A 16,671-nucleotide genomic window follows, 5' to 3' on the forward strand; every position below is an offset into this window, starting at 1 on the left:
GACGTTTTGTCCGCACACAGCATTTCCGGCTCTATAATCCCCTCCGTGTGCTCCCTGACAGCAAGAACTGAACGCCAAGTTCTAGTGTAACATACATCTCCAGAAACCACGGGAACCCTCTGAACACGCCCTCCCCCACTTAAACCTGAACGCCGCATTAATCGGGTCTCTCGTGTGGGCGTGGTCTAATATAAATGGGAGGCGTCGTTTGCGAGGGTGTGTTTGTAAGCGTCCGCGTGTGTTAGAGAGAGAGAGTCCTGCCCTAGCCGCATGAGATGACGAGTGCCCTGCAGTCTTTACGGTCACTGTTTTTGCGTTCTCCTCTCCTCCTCTGTCTCTAGCGGTTCACTCCGGAATGCTCACCAGCGTGTCCTGATCCAACGCTGTCGTCAGTCCCTTCATCTCCAGCCTGCCCCGGCGCTCCGTGTCCGTCCGCGTGTGAGGGTCGCAGCTTGCCCGAGGTGCTTTCGCTGTAAGGTGGGTGCATGTTTCCGAGAGCATGCTTCTCGTGCGTGTCAGAAGAGTGATCATTGTGGACGTGTAGTAAAAGTTTAACGATGACACACGCCGTTATGAATGTTCGGGACATGTGCGGGACCTGCCTCCCTCTTTGACAACGGTGTGTCATTGAACTTTGGAAAGTTTATTCATTGCGCCGCTCTTCGGCAGTCACTTGAACTGACCATGTTGTAAACCTACAAGTGGAAAGCTTCCGCTGAAGATACCCCAGGCTGGCCTGTCGAACAGGCACGTCGAGAAGCCGTGCGTGAATCTCGTGCACTGAATCTCGTGCATTTCCCAAACCTTTCCCTGCGTTTCTTGGCATTCCAGTTTGGAATTCCAGGAGCCTGCCTTGTTTGTAGTACTTTGACAGCAGTCTGCAGTGGCCCTTTAGCCTTCTTTGTATCCAGTAGGACTCCAGCTCCCTGTGTCCACCTCCCCCTCCTCCTCTTCTCCTTTACACCCTTCCCAAGAGTTTCACCACTCTCGCCTTATCTCTTTATCCCTTTTGCAGCATTTACTCCAGGAGAGGGGAGGGAGAGGGGTGAAGGAAGTTGTTCCAGGGATACTCTTGTTGCCCCATTGCAGAGGTTGTCAAAGTGGGCTCCTGGGACCTCAAATGGGTCCTTGAGTGGGTTCCAGGTGGTCCAGGATAAAGTGAGAGAAGTATTTTGTTTTTAATGGGTTGTAACAGGTGTCACTTTAGTTGGAAGCAGAATCAATAATGCTCTCAGAGGGTGTAAGCGTCAATCCAGGCTCCATTATAGAGGCTGCTTAGTGTGAAAATCTTTAGGCACCCCGTCTTTGAGCTTTACCCCAAATACTTTGAATGCACAAGGGGAGCCTGTCTGTTGAACGCTTCAATCTGTATTGCACGCTGTCTTTAAAGGCTGTTGCAGCACATATTAAGTCAACAGCCCAGAATTTTGTCTGTTATACAATACTTTGGGAAACATGTTTGGTGATCACAATTTTAGCAGTGAAAGGATTAGTAAATGAGAGAGGCTGATCATTATCTAACTTTATGTGGAAAGGTCCTGACAAAGCAACTCTTCTTAGGTTCTCTAATCTGCCTTGTCATTTGGGCATTCGTCCAATCAATTTCTTTATTGGCTGCATGTGGTCTCTGCAGAAAGTTACATAACTGCCCAAATTTATGATTCTAGAGACTATTGATGTTGGTCTGTGTGTTTTGAATACAGATCAGTGTTCTCTCTGGGAATGTGGGGTGGGACCAGAGAGGGGCGCTTGGAGGCTGATGCATGACTGACTACTACTTCTTTTTTTTTATTTTTATTTTTTTATTAAAGTACTTCTGTAAATGGATTATTTGCAAACTTTTGACTGTCTCGTCAAAATATGGATGATTCACTTTTCTTTAAACTCAAACTTATCTGATGTTTCCTTTCAGCCTCCTCTTGTTTAGCTATTATTGTATAAAATTTGTCAGCATTAAAGTAGGAATTATATCTAGTTATTTTGAGTACAACTACAACATTAAGTTAAATCCTTCCAAAAAAGGCTGCTGTCAACCCACTAATCCAGTTGTTGATCTATTCACCAAGGTGTTTGTGCTTCACAGACTGATTGACCTAAATGAGGCAATCAGATGAAGGACACTTTTGCAGCCATTCCATTTACAAACAGGTGGTGATAACATATGGAGCAGAACCTGTCAGGTGTGTTGTTGCTGGTGGGGGGAAAACCAGCAATATGAGGCTGGCTTCCCTAGAATGAGCTCTGGGATAGCTCATTAACTCAGAAAAGGAAGACTTCCTAATTGCATTTAGTTATTTGTTAAGTTGATTCTCAAAGGAACTGGGCTGTTAATTGAAACAAGGAAAAGACATGCATAAAAACAGCATGAAATTAAACATAAAACACCCGACGATCAATAACCAATGAACTTGTCCGATTTTTTTTTTTTTGTTTGTTTTCAACCCTGGTTCTGATATTAAAAAAGAGATTCCAAATCCACAGCATTTAAATTTGGTAGCATGTCTTCAAATTATACTTAATATACCATTTCAGAACAAATACAGGTAGAGGGCAGTGCTGCCAACTCCTACTTAAGTTGCCAGTTGGTGCACATGAAATTGGGAAGTGCTTCTTAGACAGAATCATTATTACAACATCTTGCAACTTAAAGGATCCTCGTTCCTGCCACCAGAGAGCCAATCAACAGCAGGACCAAACAAAAACATAAGCCACATTCCAGGTTATGATGTTCACAACTGCATTATGATGGTATGTCTACTTATTGTAGTCAAGCTGTACTGTACCGTGCAAAAGCCCTGAGCCAACCCTCATTTATATTTGGTAGGGAAATGGGTGATTTATTGAAATATGTGCAAATATACATAGAAATGCATTATATAAGGCAAAACAGTTAATACAATTCTCATGAACTTGAAAGTTGATGTTTGGTAACCTGTATTCATCATCATTACGGCTTGAATGAGGCCAATCCATGACTGGTGGTGCTGCTTTGTGGGGATTTCTTTTTCTTTTCCTCTGTCTTGCTATGCTTTTAAATCTTAGCCCTTTCCCCCTGTTTCCCTTCCGTAAGAATAGCTTTTTGACAGCAACCCATCTACTGAAACCATTTCTAATGAGCCTTTAGTGAATAGCCGATGTATCAACTGAAGGGTCAGATGCATCTCTTAGGTTCTGTCTCAGGTCTTTGCTTAAAGACATGATTTTCAGATGATGCTTATCTGCTGTAGATAGTGTTGTATGTCTTCTTTTTTTGTTTCTTTCCCCTCTTAAGGCTTGCCACTTCCTTCGGTCCTCTATCTCCAGTTTCCTCAAATTTTATAAATTTAGTCCAGCTCAGTTTGATCTATACAGGACCAAATCACTGTCTAACAACAGTTGCCTTAAAACCCTTTTGTTGTAACACCCTACAATGATACAGGCAAGACAGAGATGCCCCACCCACCCAAATGAGTAGGCACTATAGTGACAGTGGGAAGGAAAAACTCCCTTATAATAGGAGGAAACTTCCGTAGCAAGCTCAGGGAGGGGCAGCCATCTGCTACGACCGGTTGGGGGATGAGAGGAGGAAAATGTAAATGGTTAAGCCCAAGGGCTGGAATGAAAATGAGTGACAAAGCAGCTAATGCCCAAATAAAAACCTTGAACGATCTCTCAGAAGGCCTAGAGAACTATTACTCAAAACCATTTTAAAGATTACATGAAGGTCAGCGCTCCTTGGAAGCAAATTGTAACAACATCAGGGGTAGCTAAAGAGATTTACACAGAACTGGAGGTAAGTGAAGTTGTTTCTCTTGGTTTCTTGTCTTTAATGGGAGTTCGCATGATATTTGGTCAGATGAGTTGAGGAGTTGATCAATTTGCCACTCTGGGCTGAGCTGTTAATGATGCAAAATATTTAGCATGCAGTAAAACATGACCAATTTAAGCAGTGTTTCAGCACAAGCTATTTTATGTCCCCGTGACCACTGAAAGTTATTGCTCTTTCCCAGTTTAGATGGGATCTTGGTCCTGATGAAATCGCTGCCAAGTGGTGAGACTTGGTTCTCACACAACTTTGAAGTGGCCTTATCACGTGGTTGCCGCTACATATCATTTCTATATTGCAGAGGTAAAGGGTTGTGATCAAAAACAAAAAAAACTGTCAGATTTCACGAACCTTGTCAGAGAGGTAGCGCATGAGCAAAAGAAGGACCCATTACATTTTGGTGCAGACTTCGGCCACTTTTTGAAAACAATGGAATAAAGGGCATTGACCTCGTTGGGAATGCTCTCTCTAAATGCCCTTCTAGTTTGATTATTTTGTGGTCAAATCACTGCGCACATGGCAACTGCCAGAGCTGTGGTTTCTTTCACCCCCTCCAGCACCAGTCCTGCTATTTCAAGTCCATGCTAAGTAAGCACAGGCATGATGGGGCATGAACTCTGTACAGCTACAGGCTGCCAAAACGCTGCTGACTGCACGTATCCCAAAGAATTATACAATAAGTTATACTTCAATCCCACAAGGATTCAGGTTTGTGTATTTCATAAGAATCTATAATGAGTTTGGTTCTGTTGCACATACTTTTTTTTTTTTTTTTTTTTTTTTTTTTTTATGTAATATCGTCTGCTTTGCAGTAATAAATCCAATTATTTCAAAGCCAAGACTTGAGTCTCGTTTTAAACTCGAGGCGATGTGAGATACGGTAGGTACGTATATGTATGCAATGGGAATCTCTGTTACTGCTGCTTTTATAAATGCATAGTTTCACTTGCTGTCCAAGGGGAAAATTAGCAGAGATATCCTGTTAACTGGTATTGGTGGTGTAAGAGCTTGTGGTCGTGCTCTAAGCAGCATTCCATCAGGTCTTGCGTCAGCTAACAGTCATTCAGAACTGGTTGGTCTGGGCTTATACACTGTTAATACCCCCCCCTCCCTGATGCCATGACACCATTAACCCTGCTCAGGGACCACAGCATAGTTCATGTTATTCCACTGACTCCGGATCTAAAAGCAGAGCAACTTTACGCTTTGTGCCAAAATGTTCAGCTGAGCTGTCAGTGATTAAAAAGTATCTCGTGATGTTAGGGACAGCTTTTTGAGTTTCTGGACAAAGGTAAATTTAGACTCAGTTGCATAAACGTGTATAATTTATTTCTTTTTTTTGGACTGTGTATGCTGTTAAAATTGCATACATTGGATTGAGTGTCCCCGACTGCTTACAGAATAATAAATGCCTTGGTATCTCAACTATAACTGCTGAGTAATCGTGTTTAGCTTTGTGAAAAGTAATTTCTAAGAACCTAAACCCTTGCCAGAGGAAAAACTTTGTGGTGTTATTCTTCCCCCCCCCACCTCCATACTGTAAATATGGACCTGTATAAACCTGATTCTCACCACTTTCCACTTGTGACCTGAGGAGATGCAGTGCTTGCTTGTCTAAGTGGATAGAGTTTCTCACTGTCTGGTGTTGGCCCAAATGTAGCTGAAAGCCTGTGTGAGTGGCAAGAATGTTTCCTTTATTCTGCAGGTAACGAAACCCCTACCTGAGCCCGTGGTCGCTTGGGTGCAGGTAATGTACTGTGGTTGCACGGTGATGATGAAATGACCCCTCTTATACATAGTTACAATATTTAATTTTTGTTCTCACAGTGTAGCCCATTGCCTTCCTCTAGGTGCAACCTATCTCCTACTTTTACTTAACATCTTTATCAGTCTTACTATGTGAGATGGAATCTGCAAAGCAAAATTAGCTGTCTTCATGAACTGCGTGATTAATTTTTTTTATTTTTCCCCTAGAAACTATCCCCAGCAAGAACTCTTAACAGTATTTGTGGTGTTAGTTATATCTGTTCTGGACTAAATCGGTGTCTTAGTCTCTCTTGTGACCTGAATGCCACACCATTGCCTATGAGCACGTTTATTTTTCTGTACATTACTAGATTTTCTGCCCCTTGGTTTTCCAGTATTATTTCTCAGCCTTAAAAGGGATTAGGACTTAATGTGGTGTACTTTGGTACTTATGAATAGGACTTATGTTAAGTCCTTGTTAAGGTAATTGTTTTTCAGACAGCCAAGTTTGTTAGCATTCCTAAGACTAAGTAAGTAAAATAAGTCTTATTCCCCTTTCCCCTCAAGTGGTCACGTAGAACTCAAGAGCCTTTCTGATTTGAGTTTTCATTACAAGGACAGTTTTATTTGGGTTTGATGTTTTGTTTTTGTATGGAGGATGAGACCGTGTGACTCAGTTTTGGTTTTTATCAGCTTTATGGTGTGGCATTTCTTTGTATGTTACAGCGCTGTACAGTTAACGGTGTTGGGTGCTCCCACCACCTAACTTGTTGTAAAGATGGTGTCATGAGAAGGCAAATACATCTAATGTAACCCCTTGGGGCCACCACTGCAACCAAGTTGAGTGCAAGCATCGTCGCTCCCAAGCCTGGTCCATTCATCTATGCCATTGCATAAGACCAGTTCTCCAAAGCAGCCAAGTGAAATCCTCATCCAATTAGGCACTGTCCACATTTCCAAAAGGCTTTTCTCTCCTAGACTGGTGCTATTCAGCCTACCCCGGCATGACATCAGGCCCTCTCTTATAGCCCCACTTTACGCTGCTGCTCACAAATAATGAAAGCTGCCAATTAATGACTAATCAACATGTGCAACAAGCACATCCACTGAGGAGTGACTACCATCTGATCTGCTGATTAAAACAGAAGACAGAGATCCTCTGTTTAACTTTTTCTTTCCGTCTTTCATTGCTGTAAAAACCGCCAGCTCTGGTAACCATACTAGAAAGGCTTAAACATTGATAATTTCAGGTATTGGCAATTGTCAATAGTTATTTGTGGCTTTAATATCTTACAATACATGCAGTGACTTATATTTGTTTAATAATGTTCAAGATATAAAGAAATTACACAGATTTAAAGATAAAACCTATGGAGCCTAAGGTATCGAGAGTAAATCTCCAGCTCACTCCATTTACATTATGGTGCTGTACTGTGCTCCACCCTTACCACTCACACTCTGGCATGTAATACATTTCTGTAGGTTGCCCTGTCATGGGACGAATTGACAACATGCAGCTTTAAAAACTGCATATTATCACTTAAGGTGTCTGGCTTCTTTAAACATACAGAAAAATGACTGACCTTCCTCCCTCAGGGTTGGGTTACGGTCATTCCCTTCAGTGGGTTCTCCACAAGTCCCTAGACATGAGTTGGAGCTGTTCCAATTCTTGAATTGAGGCACTGTTTATGGTCTGGACTGAAGCACAGGGGCTGAGACTGAGAGAGGGTTTGGAGAAAGGGGCGGTAGCTGGTCTGTTACAGTGCAGCATCAATTAACTGTGAGAATCGGAATGGGTAAGCTTGCCATAGTTATTGTACCAGAGTCTGATCTGTTCAGATTTAGAAAGTTGTATGTCAGATACCAACTTTGGGCTTCGTTATGTATTCCATGTCAAGAAGGGGCATTATAAGAATTCTTAAAAACACATTACCTGATATTTTTTGGATACTTGGGAGCAGTAGAAACGAGCTGTAAATATGGAATTGTCATAATCACATCTGCTAACAGATCAATTGGCAACCATCTGGCAAATGCCAGTCGCAAAGGGAAAAATGTGTTTCTCAACTAGTTAGGTCTGTGAAGGTTGTCAGTCATCCAGGTCATCGTCATGACCAAAGACTGGTTGGCAACCCAATAACAATCACCTCTTATATATTTTTCCTTTTCCCCAACTAACAAAACAAAGTTGCAGGACCCCCCCCCGATTAGAGGATCATCAGGGGGTCCTTTTGTCCCTCTTTGGGGGATACTCCCACCAGGTTTAAATCCGGGACTCCCCACCATTTGACCTTAGAACTGAAGAAGTTTCTCGGATGAGAGGTGAAACGTCTTCAAGCAACTTAAAGAAGTCCAGACGCTTTTCTTTGCAAGCTCCTTTGACCTCAACTAGTTGGCGAGACTACTGTGGTTTGCAAGTCACTGACTTGTCTGCAAACACTCACCAGCTAGTCTCTAAGTGGTCATAAAACTGTGAAAGATGGACACAAATCAGAAATGGAGACAGGTGCTTTCAAAGTAAAAGTTGTGCTTTTGAAACATGTTGGCTGCAGCAGTCAGGGACAAGTTACAGCAAACAACTGCTCAGCTGGTAGTTAGTGTTGATAGACAAATCAGCCACAGGCAAAGATTGCAAACTGCTAGTGACCAGCACTATCAGCAGGAGGTTTTTGGTGCTGCAACTTCTTAAAGAACGATTTCAAATAGCGAATGGCAACAACAGTTGGGGGAAAAGGAAAAATATATAAGAGGTGATTGTTATTGGGTTGCCCACCAGTCTTTGGTCATTCATGGATGGATGGATTTTCTTTCTTCCTTGGTGATTATTTGTTTGGCAGTTCTTTAGAGACCAAAACCAATCCATCTAGTTTCTGCCACTTATCCTAGTTGTGTAGATGTTGAATCTCTATTACTGCTAAAAAATTTTATTTATTTGTTTTTTCCAGCAAAAGTGAATTGGCAAGTACAGATTTGTGCAAAATAAATAATGTCTAAAGACTGTTTTTTGTTTTTTTTAAAAGAAACTTGGTCAGGACAATCACACAAAGGTCTGTCTTGTCTATCTTATAAACATTACATCAGTCATTAGTCACTGTAGTGAATTCTTTTAACACCCATCTTTGAGCTATGACTTCACTTTAACTACACACCTCAAGAGCCCACCCAAAGTACTCAGTAGGACAAAGATGGGTAATGCAGGCGTACATGTAACCAACCAGCAGTTATTACAGCTGCGTCTAAGGAAGCAGCAGGGGCTGGCAATAACTGGACGTTCATGATTTAATTCCAGAATGCTCTCATCCAAAGACTGTGTGAAGAAAAGCATACGTATTGGAATCGACTGGGTGGATGTGGATGAGTACGGTGTTTTCAGTATTCTTATTTTATCGATAAAATCGATTCATCGATAGCTGCAGCCCTACTGCTAACTGCCCGCTTTGTGTGACAAAAAATGTTGTCATATATAACTTGCCTTTCCTCCTTAAGCACCAACTGCCAGTTAATTTGCCATCTGCTCAAATGAGAAACATTTACCTAAACTGTTCTTTTTCAATTATTGCTACTCTTGAAGTCATCAGTTACCATCCAGTAAAACTGTTTATTCTGTGTCAATTCTCTTAAGTAATGTTTGCAGTAGTAAAAAGAACTGAAGGACTACTCTTGCTTACAGGGGCTCGTGCAGACAACTGCAGGACCCACTGACAAGTGGTTGTTTTTGTTATACTTTTTTTTTTTTCTTTTTTTTTCAGGTCCACTTGCAATCCACCTGAAACAATGCACATGTTCACCCTCTGATAAAATCTGTCCAAAGCAATCTGACCATTGCATACTAGCAGACTCAAAGTATAATGGCGGTGTAACAAGTTACTTTTCTCTACCCCTCGGGTTAGAAGCGGACTCTTTCGTCAGGCTCTTCCATTTGAAGATGTCGAGCTTGTTCCAGCTGCACTTTGTTGCAGTGATAGCCCAGGGCGGTGACAGGACTTGCATACATCCTAAAACAAGAGCTGAGCATCTCATGTGCATGGAAATCAAGGACACAATCTTATGTTGTCTGCATCATAATCACAGGATTGAATGTTGAAGAATATAAAAGGGTGCTTCATTTTAATCTTACCTGGTTTGACTAGCATTACATGACGTGTGTTAATATATAAAACATATGAACGAGACATGAATTTTATTCGGAAATCCTGTTGTGAGCACGTTCTAAAAACTAAACCTTTTTTTCCAATCTTTAAATGCTGACTTATTAAGCCGTCGAATATCTTTCCCATATTTTTGAGTGAGAAAGAGTGAGGGAGAAATCAAAAGGTGTTCAATGAGTGATCAGAATCCCTGCAGGAGAAACAGGTGAGCTTGGAAAAGCTTGGAAAAGGAGTCCTGTGCAGATGTTGACTCCAGGGCATTGGTCTGTTTTAAGAAAAAGCACAAGAAGACCCCTTTAGGGGTTAAAAAGTCACCTTTTGACTTTATGAAACCTAACTAGGAAGCTTAAAAGCTGTGTAAGTGTGTATTGTAAATGATTGCACACTAGATACACATTGATATTAAATCATATTACAGAGGACTGTATTGCCTGCGATTCCTCTGTCAACAGTGTGTGGAAAGAATGCTCTCTGCGTTCCAGAGATGACTGAGTAGAGTTGAACAGCCACCTGTTAAGCTGTGTCCAGTCTAATCAGCTGGAATTAGGCTGACTGCGGTGAACATATTTTACAATTGTATACACAACAAGAGTAGTTGACACAGCTGAGTTACAGATCCGCCACTGGGCTCTGTGTGGCTTTAGTTTATCGTTTTTGTTGTGTGTGTGAGTGCGTTGGTTTGTTTTTCTTTCCCCAATAACGAAAGAGGTAAGTGATATACTATGGTAAAGTATTGAGTGTGTCACAGATCCTAGCAGGAAGCTATGCTGTGACTGGAATGGTAAACTAATCAGTAACTAACATGTTGACACAAAGCCAACACCAAGTAGGAAATACAAACTGAACAGACAAGTTGGCAGTTAATACAGAAAAACTAGAGCAAAAGGCATGACGTTTATTTTTTATTTTTAAAGTAACTACTCAGAATCTTGTTTCCAAGGTTGTGGTATTATGTAAGACAGGGGTAAGCAACCTTTCTGATGATGAGTGCCATCTAAAATTTCCTCAGAAGTCAGTGTGCTATATGATTGCATTAGCAATAAATTTCATAACGCTCTATATTAACAGTTACACACTATATAGAACAACTTTATAGAATTATATTTGTTCGCAGATGTTGGCAGCTATCAGCGAATAGTTATCAGCTATTTTGAAACCCCAAAAAAGACACTTTTTATCCATAACAAGAACTCGATAACAGCAAATGAACTGTACAGCAGAAAATGCAAATGCTATTTATGGTCTCCTCACAACAATGGTAAGAAAAATAAACTGGGCCAATATGGCATGTTTGTTAATACAGAGTTAATGTGATCTTAGATTAATTCACTGCGTGTCGTGCCCAGGGCTGAACTGGGAAGAAAAAAATCGGCCCGGGTATTTTGACTAGAGACCGGCCCTCCAGGTATTATAGGAAAAGCCATAAAGCCTTTGAATGAAAACAAATGCTGTTGTGACAGTGATGTACAGTCTTGTTGGTATATGTATGATTTCTATACATTTTACATGAGATAAAAACTTTGGTTGTAAGATTCAGACAATTATTTAATAAAAACTCGACATTTTAAATGAGAATAAGAAAAGTATTTCTTTGCGCCCCCCTTTCCCTGTTAATGCCATACCTGGCCCCCTGGCAAAACTTTGCTAGACCCGCCCCTGCACAGTTACCAGCTGTCAGCTACTTAGAAAAGGATCCTGGTGTTATTTGTCTCTCAGAAACAGTTCATAACTTCCCTTCAACTCATTCATGTCACCTAAAAGGTAAACCTGTTTCTCCATCACCTGTTCAGCTCTGATGATTCAGTAAGGACGTCTCCTGGTTTCATCTTCATGTTTCCCTCTCACCAGATAACCAAACCGACATCATGACCAGCAGCTTTTACAGCCGTGGCTCCAGCAAACATCAGCTGATACTAGAAAGTAATATTAAATAAATTCTAACAACAGCTGATCAAGCTTAAAAGTGCTGCTGTTGTTTAGCGCGACATCCGGCGGTTTCCTCTTTCTGGCGCAAAGTGAGCGATAAACAAACAAGAGAGAAAAGCTGATCAGCTGATCATTGATCAGTTTCATGATTGAAGTAGCAACAGGAGAGGGAGGGTGAGAGAATGAGAGGAGAAGAGGCAGCTGTGCAACGTAAAGACAAAATAAATCCAGCTTTGTGTCTTTTTCCATTCTAGCTGAAGTCCGCGACAAACTGTGTTAATTGACAGCGAATGCGCACCTGCGGACCACTTATGTGCAGCCCTGGTTATTTAGCTCGTCATATTGCAGCCACAGAAATTCTTTTGTCCATGAAACCATAAAGCTGCACTTTCTCTTTGCCTTATAGTCTGATTTGTCATAACTTTTCCGTTTTGTGGTAAGCTTTTCTTTGGCTGTCACTTCTTCACCCTGACGTGTCTTATTTGTCTCAGCAGAACTAAAATATATATCCTGCTGCTTTTACATACGCACTCACATAACGCTCAGCGATTCTCTGCGCAATCAACCTCTCACATGTTTCAGCTTGCTGCGGGAGATTTCACTTGTCATGTTTGCATAGTAAGCTAACGATTGATGAGACGATGTCAGAGGAATTGGTGCGCAAATTATCATCACTCACCAATCAGTACTGTCGCTCTCTACACACCGTTCGCGCGATCGCAAAGTGAAAGCAAAAAACAAGCGCAAATTCAAACGCGATTCAATATGTCACATATTGACAGTGGCTCACCGATGCCAATGACATAATTACCCAGCTACATTTCCGAAAGAATGCAAAAGCATTGACATATATTTTTCCTTCCTATGATAGCCCGACGGGCAGGCCAGAGATAGATTTTGGTAGCCCGACTGGAAAAATCACTAGCCCCGGGACGTCGGGCTAGCGATTTTGCGAGCCCTGGAATAAAATAAAGTTCACTATCAGTAACATCATTGCACCCACCCAGCTGTAATATAAACTCTGTCATGCTAGCTAGTACGCAGTATGAGTTATTATAACTGACTGTAAAAAGTCAACACAACGAAAATAAACTCCACCTAAACTTGGTTTATATCTGACCCAGATAGACTGCAGGTCATAACTTCTTACCTGAAGTTCAGTTTACCTGACACTCGGACCAGCGGCCTCCTCGGGTCTCTCCTCCTCCTGCCTCCCCTTTCCCATATCCACCTGCTGGCCTCTGTGGAAGCTCCGCCATAGCCACCACCGAACAACTGAGTTATTTTTACACATCTGCCAGCATATGGCCAAACCACCACCTTTCATTGTTTATACCATTACAAAAAAACAACGACAACAAAAAAACATCGGCCCATTAAAAACAAAAAATCACCATCGGCCCACCGGGAAAATGCCTGGTATGCCCGATGGCCAGTCCAGCTGCGGTTGTGCCATCAGTTAACCCTTGGCGTGCCAGCTGTGGAACGCGTGCCCCCGGGGTTGCCGACCCCTGATGTAAGATGTAAATTAGAAAGGGAGTGCAATGATTTTCAAATCATTTTAAACTACTCTGCTGCAACTTTTGCCATGTCTACTTTTGACCTGAGTGCTGGTAACAAGCCGGATGGTAGAGAACACAGCATCCATGATTTCCCAAAAGAATAGGCAACCAAAGCAGTTTAACACCTAAGCACAAGGAAAAAGGGGAGAAACTATAGTAAACCAAGTGTAATAATAGCAGTCTGACATGAGACTTTTTTTAAAAGGTTTTGCCACAAAGTACTATTTGTGTAATTTCCACTGAGTTTCTTGCAACTTGTTTGGGGTGGGGAAAATGTTATCTTGGAAAAGTCCTGCATGATGGAAATGTTGCAGTGAGACACTGCCCTCAAATCAGTAGACTATATATGCGTGGTTTGCTTTCATATAACATTTTTAAAACTTCAGTAACAATAAATAATAAAACCATGCAGTGAGTGTGTAGTTTTGTTGTTATGGTGATATACACAAAACTGGAACTTCCTGTTTGCTGTGGTGGGCTGGGCATTTTCTAGTTAGCTTCTAAGTAAAAATCACAGAAACTCTAACAAAACCCTATATTTAGAAAACACTCAGCACCAATGTGGACTTGGTGGGATTTTTCTCTTAATGAGCTGGGGCACGGTATTACACAACATTGCACTGGACCAATAAGCCATTACTCAGTTAGAGCTAAGGCAATTATTCAGTTAGGGCTTTACTTCCCTCGAAAGTTCATCTGATATATTTGTACGAGGATGTTGTTTAAATAGCACACTTTGGCTTTTTATATCATACAGCAGCTTACACAGTACTTGATGCACAGTGTTTACATGTAGCTGTGCAGTTACACTTAGGGAAGTTGGGAAAAGAATAGATTTTTGAACAAATTGAAGTTCTGCATGCTTAATTGGTCTAGTGGTTAATGTGCTGATATGTGCGTATACCTCAAGGGTCCAGCTTTAATATCCCAAGGTGATAAGCCCTGCAGTGATGCCAAAGGTAAGGGCAGAAACCTTGGCTAATTGAAGTCTCATGTAATCAGCAGAAACATTTCCCTGAGTTCTCCTGTATTATATGGTGGCGAGTCAGGGGATGACTTCACTGGCCCACTGATGGATGTTAAGAAAAGTACAGGCTGAGTCTGCAAATAACAAACGGGTCATATAGCATGTGCAAGCTGTTATTACAATATAGTAGTCAGACTGCAGACTACTATATTGTAATCAAAAAGAGGAATGAACATTTTATTTATCATAATTAATAATCCTATCATATAGGATACAAATTACAAACTGCTGATTTGGGGGCAGTATCCCAGTGGAACATTTCCATCATGCAGGACTTTTCCAAGATAGCATTTCCCCAAACAAGTTGCAAGAACTCACAGTGCAAATTACACAAATAGTGCTTAGTGACAAACCCTTTTCAAAAAATAAGTCTCATGTCAGACCTCTATTGTTACACTTGGTTTACTATAGTTTCTCCCCTTTTTCCTTGTGATTTTTTTTTTTTTCCCCTTGTGCTTAGGTGTTACTATAGTAAACCAGGTGTTTTGCTTGTTTGCTTGCTTGTTTGCTTGTTTTGCTGGTTTCACAAAGAAAAATTTATGATTTACAGTTAGCATTGTGACACTGTTACATTTTGAACTCTATCATTGAACAACCTACTGTCATGCAAGTTTAAACAAAACCACCTTAATTAAACCAGATGCCGTAATCTCAGTGCCACTGCACCCCAAAGTCCCCCATTCTGCTATGACGATAATTGTACTGTCAAGGTCATGGATGGTTAGGTTTCAGTACACTGTTCAAGTGGAAGGAATTGAATCAAAGGGCTCTGAAGGGGTCTAATCCCTGCACTGGAATGGCTTTGATTGTGTCAGGGAGCAATTAAGAATAGGTACATGTATGTTTGGTCAATAGATCAGTCACTGAGAGTAGCTATGGCATGTATGAGCTCCTTGAACTTTTTTTTTTTTTTTTTTTTTTTTTATATATGCTAAATCAAGCACCTGGACTTTTTCTCATGTTTTATCACGCACAGTTGAAACTAATCTTCCAGCGTACACTTGTAATGTTGGCTGAGTGTATCTTTTATTTTTGTGGTATTGACTGTTTTGCATATAACCCTGACAAAAATTTCCAGTGATGCCCAACTATTTGTTTGGCATCCAGAAGAACACTTAGTTGAAGCTTACTTGTTTCTCTTGCTTAACCACCTGATTTCTGGAAGGAAAAAAAAAAAAATAACCCAGCCTAGAGTTCGGCCACGAATAGTAGGTTCGTGGCGCTTAATGAGGTGTGGCTTGGAGCGTTTAGGCTGATGTAAATTGTTTTTGTTTTTGTTGTCAACAGTGGGTCTGTAAATGATGAGTAGATGAAAAGTTGTGCGTGTTGGCCAGCCAGCTAGGCCCCACACATGGATTGAAAGGGTTAACGCTCATACCTGCACAGATGCCACGCACATTACAAGTGATCCCTTTCATTGGTCCTAGTGAACACGGTGCCAAACTCTTTGTTTAGACTGCATTCATAGTTAGGTCGGTTTTTGCAAGTCCAGTTTTGGAGGTTTATTTTAGGGCTTCAAGGGAAAAAAACCCAGTGGAAATCAATAACTTTATCTTTTCAGTGGGCACAGTGTCAGGATAAGTAATGTATCTGCATCAAAAGCAAATGCGTACAAGTGCAATGTGTTTGCTGCTGCTTGCTTGATTCTCCTTTTCCAGGAAGCTTTGCACTTTAGCAATATGTGTGCTTAACAGTCAACTCTGCTGGAGATGGGAGAGGACATATCGCCGTATACAAATCAGATATGATGGGACTCTGAAGTTTTTGAGGTCTTTCCAAACATGACTAGATTCTTAAAAGTACACACCTACGCACAAGTATTTGCAGTATACTGGACGCAAACATCCACACATAACCGTCGTGTGCACATGTACATGGTGAAACAAACACTGTTTGGCAGAAACGCACACATACAAACACTGCTCCACCGCAAGGGCAGCTGGCTCACGACCGCTAATGCAAGCATGAGATAATATTAGCAATCTATAAAATGCCAGGACCTATTTTTATAATGCGAACTGGGGGTCACGAACTGCTGCATAAAAGACCATCACAGTTATGAGCCTGAGCTGCTCGACTCCAAATATACCCCAGGGTATAACTTCAGACCTGGATATGTGCCTGTAGGGTATTTTTGGGTCAGTGTTTACAGGTGTTTGTTCACTGGCAGCAATGCCAGGAGGTTAGTAGGATACCCACTTTAAGAAGTTCAAATACACTGCAGTTCATGTTGTTGAAATTATGGCTATTTTGACCAAGGATAGCCGGGAGGCAGGGTCTTGGAACAGGAGCACTTATTTTTAGTACCGTAAAGTGCCGCATCTATTGCAGTAAATTCAGTTATTTTATCAAAGACCACACCTCAGATTGTGCAGTGGTTTTATTTGTCTAAAACTGACTTATGGAGAGGGCGCGTGTCACTTCAGATCCACCTTAGTGAACTAAATCTAGAAGGCA

The 16,671-nt window shown here is 41.4% G+C and overlaps 1 protein-coding gene across 1 annotated transcript in view; it reads left to right on the forward strand.

The window, feature by feature from the left end:
- Positions 1-240: 240 nt before the first annotated feature.
- Positions 241-16,671, forward strand: part of grb10b (growth factor receptor-bound protein 10b) — a 66,903-nt gene continuing 50,472 nt past the window's right edge. Inside the window, exon 1 of the mRNA XM_006804388.3 lies at positions 241-477. The gene's annotated coding sequence lies outside the window, so the exon portion shown is untranslated. The remainder of the gene's footprint in view (positions 478-16,671) is intronic.

Source organism: Neolamprologus brichardi, chromosome 11 (genome assembly GCF_056152115.1).
Source record: "Neolamprologus brichardi isolate AB-2024 chromosome 11, ASM5615211v1, whole genome shotgun sequence".
Classification (NCBI taxonomy): domain Eukaryota; kingdom Metazoa; phylum Chordata; class Actinopteri; order Cichliformes; family Cichlidae; genus Neolamprologus; species Neolamprologus brichardi.